This window comes from Aotus nancymaae, unplaced genomic scaffold, assembly GCF_030222135.1.
Source record: "Aotus nancymaae isolate 86718 unplaced genomic scaffold, 86718_ANA_hifiasm-v0.15.2.pri h1tg000004l, whole genome shotgun sequence".
NCBI classification, from domain to species: Eukaryota; Metazoa; Chordata; class Mammalia; order Primates; family Aotidae; genus Aotus; species Aotus nancymaae.
The window spans coordinates 25,262,488-25,272,797 of NW_026988415.1; the positions used below are offsets into that span (position 1 = coordinate 25,262,488).

At 37.5% G+C, this 10,310-nt stretch overlaps 1 protein-coding gene and 1 pseudogene across 12 annotated transcripts in view; one reads left to right on the top strand and one right to left on the bottom strand.

The window, feature by feature from the left end:
- THOC2 (THO complex subunit 2) overlaps positions 1–9,001 on the top strand; it is a 137,185-nt gene extending 128,184 nt beyond the window's left edge. For 7 of the 12 annotated variants that reach the window (XM_064361336.1, XM_064361306.1, XM_064361313.1 and 4 more), the window contains one exon: positions 2,479–5,161. The gene's annotated coding sequence lies outside the window, so the exon portion shown is untranslated. The other 5 variants (XM_064361331.1, XM_064361308.1, XM_064361316.1 and 2 more) reach the window with 3 other exon arrangements.
- On the bottom strand, positions 2,293–5,420 carry LOC105733659 (tyrosine-protein kinase Fer-like; annotated as a pseudogene).
- Positions 9,002–10,310: the final 1,309 nt, after the last annotated feature.

Consider the following 10,310-nt stretch of genomic DNA (forward strand, 5'->3'; position numbering starts at 1 on the left):
ATGCCTCAGCCTCTTAAATAGCTGGGATTACAGGCATGTGCCACCATGCCTGGCTAATTTTTTTGTATTTTCAGTACAGATGATGGGGTTTTGCCATGTTGGCCAGGCTGGTCTCAAACTCCTGACCTCCAGTGAACCGCCCTCCTTGGCCTCCAAAAATGCTGGGATTATAGGTGTGAGCCACTGCACCCAACGTCTTTTATTTTTATTTTTTGTAGAGATGAGATCTCACTATATTGCTCAGGCTGGTATTGAACTCATGGGCTCAAGTAATCCTCCTGCTTCTCCCTCTCAAAGTGGTGGGATTACAGATGTGAGCCACCACGGCCAGCCAAATGCACTTTCTTAACCTCACACAATGTTTAAAATTTTTTTAAATCTGTTTCTTTTAAAAATCAGAATTGACAAAAATCCAAATTTCAGTTTCTCTTGAAGGATTGGAACATCTGGTAACATTGTGTCCTGATTTCAGCTAGATTTGTCTAGGTGCTGCCCCCCTTTAGAATAGAGCAAGGGTCTTTTTTTAAACAGTTCACCTCAGTCAGTCCCCACTGAACTCATTTCCTTTGTTTTCATTACATTCTTGGCCTCTGTCGACAATTGATTTTATATTTCCAGCTCTAAACCTTTTTTTTCCTCTTCAGTTCATACTTGACCTCCTAAGCTCCTGAAGATTTCTTATTTTAGGAATGCATTGCCATTTTGAGGCTTATTCCTATTTGTTGACAATAGGTATTGGGATAGGGTGAGGGATACGGAACTCATCAATGTTCACACTGATTCCAAAGAAACATTTAATATCTCTGTATTGACTTTTTTGCCACCAAACACACCATTTTATAAAGGGAAACCCATACTGATTAAAAGAGCTTGCTTTATATGCTGTAGCATATTTTTTTGAGGGCAGATTTAATATGCTTTCGTTTTGGTCTGTATGTAGTAACCATTAAATGTATACTAGACTCTTGTTAGGAGCTTGAAATGACAGACACAAATCATTTTTCTCTTCATTAGCATCTTTTATACTTTAAAAAAAGTACTGAGTATAGGTTTTGTGCACCGATATTCATAGGCACCAAACAGTTGAAGAAAGCAGGAGAAATTTTCTATTTCCTTGCTCTTCCACTTAATGTAGAGCAAATATTCATTTATGTAGTGTTTTTTTAAAATCTTAACATAGGCATGAGCACTTATAAAAGGCTTCCATGCAACATTTGCCCTGAGTGTGTCTTTCCCCTACACACGTAATTATCCTGAGAAGCATCCTTGGGTGCAGTTAGGATTCAGCTCAACAAGATCCACGTTTTAACTCTGTGTTACATTTTATCCACATGGAACATCTTAGGAACTGTGTTTGCTATAAGAATTCCTAGGTTGCAGTATAAGGGTAAATGAAGGAGTAAAGTGGATTTAGGATGGCTGTCCCTATGTCTTCCTCTTCATAACTTCTTTCTTCCTTATAAATATTTGTTTAAAAGTTGTTTGGTTACCATCAAAAGGGCTCTTTTATGAAGAATCTGTGTAAACTACTGAAACATTTCTTAGGATCTTTTTGGTGAATTTGATCATAAAATTAAAAAGTGTGTATGTGTTTTATAAAGGCATACATCTGATAAAACTGATTTTATATTTGCCTTTTCTTCTCTACTTTGATCACCACCCTAGCTGTTCTTTTTCTCTAGACCACCTTACTTTTCAAACTTGATTCTTGCTGTCACAGCTGTCTATAACATCAGTTAAAATCAGCTGCCTCAACTCTTTGAGGATTTTTGTGCATAGGACGGCATGGTGAAACATAGGGAAATGATAGTCTTACTAATACAACAGGGCCAATCTCTGGCCAGAAAAAAAGAAAAAGACAAACTTAGAAGGTCCAAATAATTACCAGTATAAAACGATGTTCACAAATATAATCTTGTCTCAGCAGAGTAGGAAGGCTATCTTCTGTTTTCTGCTGTGATGTGTCCTACAAATGTGGTATTACCAGTACAGTTTATAGCACCAATAGGTGTCTGTGATGGAAGACAGCAGACTATGAACTGAGCCTGGAGTAGAAAGTTTCTGAGAAACAGCAACAGTCCTAGATGTGAAAAAGATAGATCTGTGTGATCCCTTATATTTAGAACTTATACTTTCTTACTTACAATGGTTAAAGCAGCACATATTTAAAAAAAAAAATAGCTAATAAAACACTTGAGAATGTTGCAGGTAATGTGGTATATATGTTAATGAGAAGAAAAATACTGCTCTGCTGAAAATAGGGTCCTAAAGGCTGAGTTTGGCACTGTTTCATCACCGTGCAACTTTCTTCTTGATGGCAGCTATCTCTTCCTGAAGTTCAGTGTTTGGGGCCGGTTTTCAAGTTTGTAATCCTAACACATCAGCATTATTTTATTAAAATACTCTCTGGATACTGCCAAGAGATTGACATTCAGTATCTTTACACTTGCTCTTGAGCTTGCTGATTTGTCATTCCAGGCTATGGACAGACCCCCCCTAAGCTGAAAGTCTCCCAGAGGAGGATGCCAAAGCTCCGTGCGTCACTCTCAGAACGATATCTCCCATAATTAAGAGCTTCTGGTGCTGTCCATTTAATGGGAATCTGCTTTAAGTCAGAAGATGAATACACACCACCATCCTCTTGACGAGACATTCCAAAATCACTGATTTTCAGAACATTATTTTCACCTCCAGGCAGTTTCTTGCAGCAAGGTCCCTGTGTATACAATTTCTACTCGAGATACGCCATCCAGAAGCAGCATCTAATGAAAATTTCACTAACTGAATTTTAGTTCATTCTTCTTTCTCAGAAAGGAGAGGAAATCGCCTCCTGGAACCAGTTCCTTAAATTATGTAGATAGGTCGTCTTTGTGTGCGAACTCCTATACAGTTGACGATACTGGGATGATAATATTGCTTGAGGATTTTGGCTTCTAGTAAACATTTTAATTTCACTTCCTGGGAAAGATGTTCTTTACATGTTTTAACAGCAACAGCAATTTTCCCTTTAATGTGCCCTTAAATGTGTCACCAAAATTTCCCTTGCCAAGTAATTCTTCTAATGTGACATCTTTATGATCGAGAACCCATTTCTTATTCTCCTAGTTATGGCCATACTATGATAATGATGCTCTTTTTTTTTTTTGGAGACGGAGTTTCGCTCTTGTTGCCCAGGCTGGAGTGCAATGGCGCAATCTCGGCTCACCGCAACCTCCGCCTCCTGGGTTCAGGCAATTCTCCTGCCTCAGCCTCCTGAGTAGCTGGGATTACAGGCACGCGCCACCATGCCCAGCTAATTTTTTGTATGTTTAGTAGAGACAGGGTTTCACCATGTTGACCAGGATGGTCTCGATCTCTTGACCTCGTGATCCACCCGCCTCGGCCTCCCAAAGTGCTGGGATTACAGGCATGAGCCACCGCGCCCGGCCTAATGATGCTCTGAATTGGAACATTGACTTTTTTTTTTTTTTTTGCAATTTAAACAATAGAGATAAAATTCATGTAACATCAAATTTGCCTTTTTTGTTTTTTTGAAACAGAGTCTTGTTCTTGTCGCCAAGGCTGGAGTGCAGTGGCGTGATCTTGGTTCACTGCAGCCTCCGCCTCCGGTTCAAGCAATTCTCCTGCCTCAACCTCCTGAGTAGATGGGATTACAGGCTTGCACCACCACACCTGGCAAATTTTTGTATTTTTAGTAGAGATGGGGTTTCACTATATTGGCCAGGATGGTCTCGATCTCTTGACCTCATAATCCACCTGCATCAGCCTCCCAAAGTGCTGGGATTACAGGTGTGAGCCGCTGCACCTGGCCTCAGATTTGCCATTTTAAAGTGTACTATTCAGTGGTTTTTAGTATATCCACTATGTTGTGCAAGGATCACTGCTGTCTATTTCCAGAACGTTTCTATCACCCTAAAAAGAAACTCTTTGCCTATTAGCAGTTGCTCCCAATTCTTCCTTTCCCCAGCCCCTGGAAATCAATAATGTGCTTTCTGTCTCTATGATTTTGCCTGTTTTGGACACTTCATTTAAATGAATTCATGCAATAATCTGTGGCCTTTGTGTTTGGCTTTCACTTAGCATCATGTTCTCAAGGTTCATCCATGTCATAGCATGTATCAGTACTCCATTCCTTTTTATTGCTAAATGATGTTTCATTGTATGAGTGTGTATCACTTTTTATTTATCCATTCATCAGTTAATGGACAGGAACAATGGCTTTTAAGTATTGTAAGTTCATCATGTATCCACAGTTACTGATAATGTCAAGATTATACATGGTGTGAACAGAATGCTGTGTAGAAATGATATGTAAATTATTTGTCGGCATTTCATGTAAGTGTGATGATTTTCTAAGGACCCTTCTAGCCCTGGTTTTAAGAAATATATGAATGTAGTATTTTCATCAATAAAGTTTAATGCATTAAGCATTAGTTTAAAATTTGAAGGCAGATGTGAAGATATTTGCCACATGTTGTAATAATCATGTTTTGAAGTTATTTCAATATGAAATATTTGAAAAATGTCAATACATAAAGGAAAGGAAATGATTATAATTGAGTCAATATATTTTTAAAGCAATTTTTATAATTTAGCAGACATTGCATCTTAATATAAGTTACTATTAAAATTGTGTCCTTGTGAAAAATGTGATGTCATTTTTCTTTTTTTGTTGATCATGTAAAATAGGTACTTTTCTTTGCTGTATTTTCTGTTTACTTTTGATAAGCTATTGCTTGCCTCTGTGGAATGTTTTACTTGTTGTTCCATTTTTTTTCTCCCTACCCCTGCTTCTCTCTCTAACATGCACACAGTGTTCAGTTTTTTTTAAAGTCATCATTAGTGTGCTTATCTTTAATGGTTTCTAAGAATGGACAATGAGAAACACAAATATTTCCTCCTTTTCTGGGGACTCAAGTCTTTGTTACTGATGGAACCCATTAACTTTTCTTTCTTTTTTAAATGTTCCTCCTCCTTACCTTTTCCTCTTCCTTCCTTCTCCCTTTCTTCCTATTTTATCCCCTCCCTCCCTCCTCCTTTCATTATCCTTCCCTCCTTCCTTCTCCCTTCCTTTTCTACGACCTCCTTTGACCAACCCTCTCTCCCCTACTCCCTCCTTTCCTTCCTTCCTTCTTCTCTATCAATATAATCACTTTGTTTCTTTCAGGTGAGATTGGAGTGTTCAGCTGTGACCAGAAATTTATTTTCCTGAGTAAATTGCCAAGAATTAAGAATGAAGAGGGCCATTTGCATCTCCTTAAATTATTCAGTTATCTGCTTTATTGCTCCATGTGGAAAAGTTAAAATTAAGTTGTGCATTTCTGTATTTTTACCTGTTGCTTAGTTTTTACATGTTTATTTTCAGTAATGGCTGAAAGTGTTAATTGTTTCATATTTTTAGCACAATGTGCTGCATACATTAGGTTACCTGTGTACAGAGTTTTACGTTAGGTTAACTAAATAATGCCTGGGTTCAGCTTTTATTTCTATTCTGAAATGCTTCCATTTTATTGTTTGAACTTAAAATAAACAGTTATTGAACCATTTTGACCTCATTTTAAAACTTAGTTTTAATTTATTATTTGGCTTATTCTTAATATTAGTCACTAAAAACAATGGGAGCATTGTCTTATGAAATGCTTAGGAATCATTTTATATAGTACATGTACGACATTAAAACCTGTTTAAAAAAGAAAAAGGTACCAGCACTCACTTGTCCCTTGCCATTTTTTCTTGTAATTATATTAGACAAATCTTCGGGCGGGGGGGATCAAAAGATAATTGTTTTAATTCTACAGCTATAGGAGCTTTGTATTGCTGAACTTTGGTCTGGCAAAGTTTCACAGTGACATTTTTAAAAGAGAATTTTTTTATCTACTGAATTCTACCAGTGTAACCTTTTTCTAAATAAACAATAGTTTTCTCAAATGATTGTATATTATTGTGTATATTGTTGCTTATTCAAAATAACTTAGCAAAGATAATTCATTAAGGTTTCTAGCCTTTCTCAGTTCCTAGTCCACGGGCTACATTATTTTCTAATGACATATCATCCAATAACAGGAAAATATCCTATTTGATTACCTCTGTAGTTGGAGTGAACAGTGGACTGATACCATGCCTGGATTTGTCCATTTAGTCTTCAGTTACTTGGAAATGATACCTATCTATGCAAATTACAATTTTCAGAGAATGACAAAAAGGATACAGTTTTTTAAAGAATTGAGAAATGTCGAATATATTTTAAATGAATTGGCAAAAGGGTATAAATCTTGATGTCTCTTTTCAGGTAATTGTAATTTGCAAAAATCGGTGAGCAGAATATTTATGGGAGGGTGATCTATTCAGTGACTGTTGGGTGCTTATAATGTGCCTGGCATAAAAAGAGATGTTTGTTAGAGGGATTTTTGAGAAAATAACTTTGAGAAAATAACTATGGCTTACCTCAAATAATTTTTCTGAAAGATACCAGGAAGAACTTTCCAGTTGTTAAATATGCATTCATATTTTAAAGGTTACATGATTGATTTTGAACTAGAAAGATTACTACTAATAAGATAGCATCAATATGCCATCTCCCTGTTGCCCCAAATTACTGAACACAGGTAATCAGTTCTGACCTTGCTAGAAATGCATCGATTATGGAAAATGCTATCTTTGGATTAACTGTGTAAAGATAATTTATGTTGGAAGTAGGAAATCTGTATTTGTATAGTGCTAGCTATTTTAGCTATCTACTGTGTTCTAGGTTCAAAGAAGTATAAGACCTGTCCCAAAAGTGCTTCCAATCTAGTTTGGAAAATAAGGACCAAATGAATGCCATGGGGGTCCAGCAAGCATTTTTTGTAAAGGGCCAGATAGTAAATATTTGTGGCCTTGCAGGCCATGTGGTTCCCATTGCAACTACTAAGCTCTGCCATTGTAGTCTGGATGCAGTTATAAATAATATGTAAGTGAATAAGCATGGCTGAGTTCGTTAAAAGTTTAGTTACAATAACAGGTGGAAGCCTAGATTTGGTCTGCGGGCTATAGTTTGCCAACTCCTATGAAGAGTAGAGAGTTCTATAGGATATTCATTAAAAAATATTTGAGGGTGGGAGGGGTGAGGGATAAAAGACTACACTTTGGGTACAGTGCACACTGCTTGGGTGATGGGTGCACTGAAATCTCAGAAATCATCACTAAATAAGTAACCAAACACCACCTGTTCCCCAAAAACCTATTGAAATATTTCAGTGCCTCTTATGCCTTAGAGGTACAGCCATGAGCAAAACAAACTGCTGCCCTCATGGAACTTCCATTCTAGTCAGTCGAGACAGGCAACAAACAATGTTACTTGGAGGGAGGTCCTCTGAGGAAGAATAAACCTGGATAAGGACACTGGGGTGAGGCCGAATTTACTACTGATTACACAGTGACTATGGAGTGAAGATGAGTGAAGCAGGACATTTTGAGGCAGTTATCACAGTATAGATATTTTATTACCGAATAATATTGTGATTCCCAACCCATCTTTACATGAAAGTAAAGTAATATTCAGGATCTCTCTCCCTCCCTCCCTCCCTCTTTCTCTCTCTCTCTCTCTCTCTCTCTCTCTCTCTCATTCTTGTGGGTGGCATCTCAGCTTGCCATTTTCTAGAAAGGGGTTCTTGACTAAAGGCTCATGGATGAGCTTGGTGGGTATTTATGGGCCTTCCAGAATCCCAGAAAGTGGATACACGTTTGTGTTAATGTACACTTTTCTGAGTCTATGGCTTTTGCCAGATTCTCAAGAAAATAGGCCTAAGGTAATAAGTTTGTTTTTCTATGTCCTGCTCCAAAGATGTGTGAGACCTTTATAACTAACCCTGAATCTTTTGGGGGCTGGTGAGAAGGTGGAAGACAGTGGTCTGTCTACCTTGGATTAAATGGTAGGGGCTAAAGTTAGAGAAACCTTCTTTGCCTTGGCAAATGATCTACAAGTGATTTGCAATTTGTTGGAAAGTAACTGGTCCGTGATATAGGGCTGTTTTCACTTGTGAGGAGGTACTTTAGCCAAGGATGGGCAGACATCCTAGTAGCCTTTTTTTTTTTTTTGACAGTTATGTAGTTGATTTATTTCTACCCCATTATAATCCAAAAAGGATTTATGAGAAAACAGTACAGTATCTTTAAATGAAAAAAAAAAATTGTTTCTGGGTGAAATTAATAACCTAAATGAAGCTAATACCCCAAAATGTCGTGTACAAGTGGGCCATGGAGAAACTGACAGGCAACAAAGAGAAGGTAATGTGATTAGTTATAGGAATTAGTGTCCATTAAATATAAAGCTAATTGCCGTGGAGAAGAATGTTTACTGACACCGAGGCCGGAAAAAAACTTTGCATTCACAAGGCAGTCAGGTCTTTTCAGTGGATAAAACAAAGGAATGTATCTTGTGAAAGGTCTTGAGTATTACCTGATGGCCAACACCTTAGTTCATTCTAGTAAGGATATTTTTACAATGACACTGGAACATGTGGTCTACGCTTGCAGGTCTCTGATTATTTGTTTGAGTCCAGGAAAACATTTTTAAATATTTGGGACGACAGGGTTTGTAAACTAAGATTTATTATAGCCTTGTTTTTTATAAGTATGTTTGTGAAGATTAGGAAACTCATGTGACTGTGGTTTGGTTCCCATGATACAAGTAATGTGAACAAGACCTCTTTAGTGTAAAAGCTTTGCCTGCCCTTTGTTTCATTGTTATAGATGGTGATATCTAAGGTTGTCTCTTAGGTAGAATGAAGCTTATAATACTGTAGCTGCTTAATATTGTATCTCATTACTTATATGAGTTTATGGTTTAAATGTTTAATTTTTTTTTTTTGAAACAGGGTTTCACTGTCGCCCAGGCTGGAGTGCAGTGGTGCGTGATCTTGGCTCACAGCAGTCTCCACCTCCCGGGCTCAAGCAATTCTCTTGTCTCAGCCTCCCGAATAGCTGGGATTACAGGCACATGCCACCAGGCCTGGGTAATTTTTGTATTTTCAGTAGACATGGGGTTTCACTATGTTGACCAGGCTGGTCTTGAACTCCTGACCTCAAATGGTCTGCCCACCTTGTAAATGTTTAAGTTTTAAACATTGAAGTAGCATTTCTAGAGACATTATCTGTCAGGGCCAAGGAGATTTGATTAGGTCCAGAGTTGAGACTAGAAAGAGGAGCTGCTTAAAAGATGGTAATTTATGCTAATTGAACACAGATTTTCTTCTATTTATAGACACCAGTAGACCTGATAAGAACAACAAGAGGAAGGATATTGGAAGTAGTGTTTAAAGGAAGTGTGGCAATCTGAGAAAATAAACCTTAATGTAAAAAAATCTGTTTTTGTTCCTGATTGGTAGGTACTGTTTTAAGCTGTAATGGCCACTTCTAAATGGATCAGGCTTAAAAAGCTTAATTCCTTTGATGTGTTACTAAATGGATGTGGTTAATAGAGGAAGGAGAGGGAACAGAGATTATTCTGGTTGGGCACAGGGCACTTAAGCCTGAGAAACACATAATTGCAAATAGGAAATAGCCTTCATTTCAGGGATAGGAGCTAGAAAATGACCTGGTACTTAATCTCTAGCTTAGTCTGACCTCTGGTTTTTTGTTAGATGAGAGCTAGATGTCCTTGGGCTCGAGCATCAGACCAATAGAGAGCTATTATTACCTCTGTCCTCACAAAATTTTCTTATATTTTAACCAGAATGATACTGTACTTTGTTCAAGACTTTCTTGATCCTAATTTCATGTGGTATGTAATAGTTCTTATCTCCTATTACATGTATCAAAGAGCATTTATGAATTGTAATTGGATATGCCATTGCTAGGCACTATTATGCAGCATCTTTTCTGCTTTCTGGAATAATTGATTCAAGACATCAATAAGACAAACGTGCTAGGCAAGAAAAAATATGTAAAACAAGTAAGGTATCCATACCATGTGCATCTGGGACCAGGTACATTTTAAGAGGTTGGTGAATACTTAGGTAAGAATTACCTCAGACCAAGTGTGATTTGAGAAGTTTTTGTCCGCAACAGGTTCATCTAGGAAAATTTTATAAAGGTTTTGGACTTTAAGGAAGCCAATTGATTTCTACTTAGACCTAGAGGGTATAGGTCTTTTGGGGTCTCGTTTAACTGAGTTGGCGCTGGCAGAGAGTGAATGTTGAACTTGGAATTCTGAACAATTCTGGTATTATGCAGAATTTTTGAAGCCAATTTGTTATACTACCCCAGGAATAGATCAGATTTGAGAGACAAATGCTCTCTACCTCTTTGAGTACTGTTCTATGCTGCCTCAA